The following is a 6963-nucleotide window of genomic DNA, read 5'->3' as shown; positions in this document are numbered from 1 at the left end:
TAACTTTCAAAAGTGGGTGCAAAATATGTATTTGGCGGAGAGTTTTCTTGAATAAGTCAAGTCTAAAAAAGTTCTAAATATTTTACTTTAGGCAAAAATAAAGATAGCCCAAGTACAAAGTCTGCAATACAAAAGGGAATGCAGATCCAAAACAGCAGTGGATATGTCATATAATAAAACTGAGTGCATGAAAAAATCACAATAATGTGCTCTGGGATTAAAAATGAGAAAATAAAATTTCCATAAAATAATTCAGGAAGAGTCTGGATAGAGATCGAGTGTTATAAGGTCCTTGAATTGTTTTCAGGAGAATAAGGTGAGTAATTCTGAGTTTCACCATTTAAGTCTAAGTACAGTCATTTATAATGTAATCAGTTAAAGAACAGAGAAAGTTTTTAATTTCTATACTAGGAGACATAAAATAATTTTCACACATCTCAGTAAGTAAAAATAAAATAATAATAATTAACACATTTGTCCTACTGTACTAATGTAGAACCCTGCACCCAACAGTACAAGACACATCCTTTTTTTTAAGCACACTAAGAAACTTCACATGATCTTTACCTATACCACACCACAAAGCAGGATTAGTAATGTCTCTAGAAGCAGAGTCCTGCTGATGGGCTCTTGTGCATGTGTTTATTGAGGGAGTGTTTTCAGTAAAAGGGGTCTAAGGGAAGCAGGAACGGGCCAGAAAAAAAAACATTAAAAGAGGCTATGGTTGCAGTAAAAAAATAGCTTCAAGCTGATCCACTGGAACCTCTATAGCAGAAATAGCATGAGAGCTTGTCCCTCCTTGAGTAAAGTGCTCGACATTTGTACACCATCGGGCATTGTTTGGGGGCCATCCATGTTGAGCAGAGCAGCTACCATGCTCTCAAGGGAAATTCTCTGAAGAAAGGAGCAGCTGTGAGCCTTTTAGCAATGAACACTCAGAGCAACAGGAGGATGGGTGCAGTGCCTTGTAAAGGTGATCTAACTGAGGCACTAACAATGAATAGCACCTATATATAGGTTAATAATTGCATACCTACCTTGTGCCAAGGTCTATGTATGCCACCCCTCCACTGGTGGGGTCCCTGCCATCTAAGCAGTTATCTAGATCTAGGACCCTGTTTCTGAAACTTATTTTTCAGGCCTCTGTGGGTACAATCTACTGCTGGTTGAATTCCCTACAAAGCAAATTTTGAGATGGAAATTTGCATGTAAAATATTTATTAGGGAACACTCCTGGGATGAGTACTTATGTATGGATGTGGAGGGAAATTGGACTGGGAAGACAGAAATTTAGCTACAGTCTTAACAGTTCTCTCACCCATCCCAATGAAAAACTCTGGACTTTAGTAGTCCTTCTCATTTTCCCCCAGTTTTTAGGAGATTGGTCATTGAATGATGAACATCCTAGGAGGGGTCAAGACTTTGGGCAAGGTGACTATTCAGAAGGAGGCTGAAAACTGAGTTACATGTGTTTGTAAGAGAGGGCATAGTTCAGAACCATGAAATCCAGATGGTTAGGGGACATGGGAGAGGTGAAAGATTTGAGAAGAATGGATATGTACTTCATTGAGTTTCAAGAGTATTCATGTAGGAGACCTAGAAGGAAGCTCGCAATACAAAGAAAAGAGACTGTGATGGGCAAAGAATTGAATTTTTAACTGCAAGTTTCATAAGTGGAAATGTTAATTCCAAAATTTGACCATGTGTAGTAGTTTGGGATCTCCAAAACATCAGAACCAATAGGATGTGTATATATGTAGAAAGAAACGTATTAAAAGGAACTTGCTCAAATAATTATGGAGGTAATCAAGTCCAAAATTTGCAAGGTGCACCAGCAGGCCCAGGAGAGCTGATGTTCCAATTCTAGTCTGAAGACCAGGAAGAGCCAATGTTGCAGATGAAGTTTGAAGGCTACTGGAGACTTTAGAATATGGGTGCCTAATTATTTACAAATAAATACACCCTTGTAACTCCCACCCAGATAAAAATATAAAGCGTTATTTGAATTCCAGTAATGTTTCTACTTCTGGTTACCCAAGATTAACTACTACTCTGATTTTTCTCATCAAGCAAAGTTTAGTCTGTTTCTGAAGTTCATAGAACACAACTTCATGTACTCTTTTCTGACTGACTTCTTTGCTCAATGTTTTGTTTGTGACAGTCATCCTTGTTGCATGCAGAAGGAATTTGTTCTCTTCATTGCTCCACAAAACATTTCTCAACCTCAGTACTCTTGACATTGGCGCTGGGAAATTCTTTGTTGTGGGAACTGTCCTGGGCATTTTAGGACGTTAAACAGCAGCCCTGGCTCTAAACACCAGATGCCAATAGCACCTGTTCTGCTAAACAACCCAGCTGTGACAACCAAATATATCTCCAGTCATCACTAAATGTCACCTGGGGGCCAAATCACCACCTTTAGGAGCTATTGAGCTGGAATAATTAAAACCATCTCTATTCAATCACATCCCAATCTCATAATAGGTGTTTCAGGATCTAAGTAGACATAAGGGCTGAGAAAAGTGTGGAAGAAAGGGCCACTTAACAATGCCTAAGAAATATGTCTCCTTTATCTCAAATGTATTTAACTTGGTAGGCTGTGGGGAGAAAATAAAAGTAACATGATCCAAAACGCTGACTCATTTGTACTTCCTCAGGTCTCAATTTTTGCTGTTATTTCTTTATTAATGAGTAAGGAAGTGTGTGCTACTTTATTAAATTCTTAGTGCCTTTTTATTTTTTATTCGGAATGATAGAAGTAAATCATTTAATTCAGAATAAAATCCAAATCCTCAATATTAACACAAAGCAAATTTAAGCACAATCTCAAGTTCCTTGGTTTTGCAGAATACATTTATCACTTAGAGACTGATTTTGTTTGAGTGACAGAATCATCAAGGGCAAACCTAACAAAGATGGGGATGATGACAACAATGATGATAGGAACAAATACAGTATTAACAAAAGTTCACCTTCATCAATTCACGTTTTGTGTATTGTCAACAAATTTTGGTATTTTTTACAAGGTTACAATATAGAAACAAAACTCAAATATAGGTCTGGCTGACAACAAATGGGTACTGTTAAACATGACTGCATTTAATCACTTAATAAATATGTATTGACCACTGACCATGGGCTGGGCACCAGGGAATGCATTGGAAAGGCATTCAGGACTCTGTGGTGCCTGAGCTCATGCTTTTTTTTTTTTTTTTCCCCCAGAAAGAAGACATTAAGACAAGTCATAGAAAGAAATGTAATATTTGAATGCCTAATAGGCATTGTAAAGGAATAATACAGAGGGCTATGAGCAAGTGTAGAAAGGAGACTGAATTTGGACCACTCAGTCAGCAACCCTCCCCTGAGAAAATGAGAGTTAAGATGAATTTTTGGTGAATACAATTAGGAAAAAAATGAGGGAAGATTGTTTCAGACAGAGGAGAGTTTGTGTACAAAAGTCCTGATGAGTGAAGAGTTGGGTGTTTTGGTATCTGAAGCTGAGATAACATGTGATGGGGACAGTGACAGGCAGGGGCCAGAATGCGTCGGATCTTGCAGCCATAGTATGGAGAATGCAAGCTTTTAATGCTTTAGGACTTTGTGTAGAAAAAAATGACAAGATATTTTGTTTTAATGAACTCATTGTGACTACTGTATGAACATGAATTAAGACTGCCGAGCTGATTATTTCTGGCCATGACTTGAGATCCAAAAACAGGTCAACCAGCAGCTTCTTAAAATTACCAACCTGTTTGTTAAAGATTTAAAATGCTGAAAATAAATAAATATGCCATATATTTGCTCCGGAAAACAACCATGAGAGTGCCAGAACTCTTAAATACAATGTTTTCCCTCTTCCTCCCTTCAAATTTCACCTCATCACAGCCATTTTCTCCCCCAGAGTTAGTAAAATATAATGGATATATATATATAACACTGTACGAGCCGTGAACAGCAATTAGGTTTTTAAATAATCTAATGTGAAATTTTTTCAGCCAGCAGAACCATTTGTTAGGTCATTCAAAGCCACCAAAATGGCTTATCCTGTGAACATAACTCAGATTGAAACTGAAAGCAATGAAGAGCTACTTTTACCACAGGTTCATTTCCAGGAAATCAGTTGCCTTTCTGCAGGAGCAACCCAAGAGCCTGGTTTTGACAATCTAAACCCATAGCAGAATGTGTAAAAGTGTGCAGACAATTAAAGCACTCACCCTAATGTGCTTTGCATACTCTCTTTGGACACCACATTCTTCCACTGGGGTCCACTTGTATTTCATGGGCCCCAAAAATTCATGGAATGTGCAACTGCTGCTTGTTTGGGAACTTGACTAAAACTCCACAGGGCTGTAATTCAAAATGGGGAATTTAACTTATATGCCTGCACTTGTCTTCCTAGGGTCCGTTTGGCCACATCGTTTCCAAAACAAAAGTGTCTGGGCACTATTTGAACTCTTAAGGGTTGTTCACACACAGCCTCCTTCTTTCTTATACAGAATAGATATTGGGATAACATATTATAAAAAGGTAAAAGAAAGGTTCATTATTTAACATTTGATCCCCAATTCCCTTTTTAAAACTTATTTTAGAGAGGAAGGGAGAGGGAGAGAGACAGAAACATCAATGTGAGAGAGAAATATCTGAATTCTCCCAGACCAGGGATCGAATCCACAACCTGGGTCTGTGCCCTTACCCACAATTGAACCCACCACTATTCTATGCATAGGAGGACGCTCCAACTGACAGAGTCATACTCAATTCTTGATATAGAGGAAAATGTGTGTGTTTGTTAAGATTCATTAATATGTCTATTGGAGTAGAAGGGGGAATACAGAGATGTGTCAACAGAAACCTCAGCAATTAAAAATGGTTCCCAGTTGCTTTGTTAGAGAAAGTTTAATTGCTCCTAAAAGCAAGGTAGTGAGTCAAGAACAGACTAGGATAGGGAGAGGAGGGTGGAACCATCAGGGTAGAAAGTGGCTGGGCTTCAGTGGGTTGAAGAGCTCACGGTTCCCTTCAAAGCTGTGATGAGCAAATAAATCGTAAGGCAAACTATGTCCTCCCCAATTTTCAGTAAAATCTATTATACTTTAGATTAAGTATAAGCTTTTTGGATAGTCTTGCATTTGGCAATGAGGTCTTAGAAGGTAACACATGCAGTTCTATCTCTGATTGAATTACCATCCAGACGGTGAGTTCATTTCTGCAAAAGTCATACTGTGGGGAATCAGACAATGACATAGCATGGTCTCAGCTAGTTCTGGAAATTTCCCAAGTGTCACAGGAAATAATGGCAATCAATACTTGATATGCTTTCCCCTTTGGGATGCAGTGTAATTTGAGACAGTATGTTTGAGTTAGAGAAATGGGTTTTAATTCTAATATATAACCTCAGCAGAATGAAGAGATCAATCATGAGGTAGCAAACAAGAGCTTTGAGAGTAGATTCCTAGGGAAGGGAACAGAGGTTCAGCCACATATCCTTGGATTGTTTCAAGTTCTTTACTATGTCTTATGTGTTCAGGCAGAGTGCCTTAGGACCTGGATTCCCAGCATAAGATTGGTTCTGAGATAAGTACTGGAGAATGAGCTACAGATTACATGCTGCCAAAAACTAAGGATGATTGTATAGATATTGAAAAAATGAATGCAGTCTAAATGTGATTCAATGTGTAAACCCAAAAATGATGTCTGTATTCATATATGTGGCTATTTAAGAATACACAAACCCATACACATGGACACATTTACTTATTTTAAGAGTTAAAGGATACCCCGAGAAGGGTTAATGTAAATATCAAAGTTATAGTTTAAACTTAAAATTGTCTTCAAAGTTTACATTTTGCCCTACGATTTAGCTGTACAGTGAAACCTTTGTTCTCGAACATCTCTCCTCTTGAACAATTAGGTTCTTGAACAAGTGGTTCATGGAAAAAATGTCTCGGTCATTGAACAAAACATCGGTTCTCAACCTGACAACACTTTCATGTTGATACATCAAAAAAGGGTCTCTCAATACACAAACAAAGGAGAGAATGCAAGTCAGTTTACCTCTAAACCTCACATTGTTAACATCTCAGGAAATTGTGCTGTGAATAGTTTTGTGGATTTTTTTTTTGGTTGTTTGCTTTGGTTGCTGGCAGTAGGGGTGATTAGCACAATTTTAAAACATAAAGAGGACATTAAAAGTGCTAATGCTGCTAAGGGTGTGAAAGAAATAATGATCACAGGCAACTGAAGAAGTAGAAAAATATTGTTGATTTGTGTAAGTGAAAAGCAGTTAGTCAGTGACAGCATTTTGGAGACAATGATATGTGACAAAACGAAGATGCCACATACTGACCTGAAAGACATTACTGGAACGAGTGCTGAAAGTGATGGGTTTAAGGCTGGTAGAGGGTGGTTAAATAAATTTAAGAAAATAAGTGTTTGTTTATAGATTAAACAGTATATTAGACATGTACTGTATATAAGAAAAGTTAAAACAGGGAATAATTTGGGAGTCTGGAATGAATTAATTCAATTTACATTATTTCTAATGGGAAAAAATGATTCAGTTTTTGAAAAAATCACCTCTCAAACAACCTTTCAGAAAGAATTAAGTTTGAGAACCAAGGTTCCTCTGTGTATAGTATAGCTGAAATAGTGAAAGAACAAATGAGTGAGTGAAAAGTAGACTCCTAAATCCCTCTAAAGACATCACCTTCTTCATTCTTATAGCACATCAAATAAAGGTTAACTTAACAACGTCAAAGAAATGTGAAATAGATCAATTAATTCTTGGAAGTATCAGATTGGGCCTGATATGAAATACACGATGCTGAAAGCCCAAAAGTTGTTGCGTCTGTTTCTAAATCTGCCTGCATCATCCTAAAAAGCACAGAAGAAAATTATTTCTTTGAACAAACATGGAGCTTGATAATCAGTTTTCCATACAGGGCCAGCATTGCATTATATTTTATA

The sequence above is a fragment of the Miniopterus natalensis genome, chromosome 9 (assembly GCF_054644295.1).
Source record: "Miniopterus natalensis isolate mMinNat1 chromosome 9, mMinNat1.hap1, whole genome shotgun sequence".
In the NCBI taxonomy this organism is placed as follows: Eukaryota; Metazoa; Chordata; class Mammalia; order Chiroptera; family Miniopteridae; genus Miniopterus; species Miniopterus natalensis.
The sequence above is the reverse complement of the archived record's forward strand: the minus strand, read 5'-3'. Positions refer to the sequence as shown.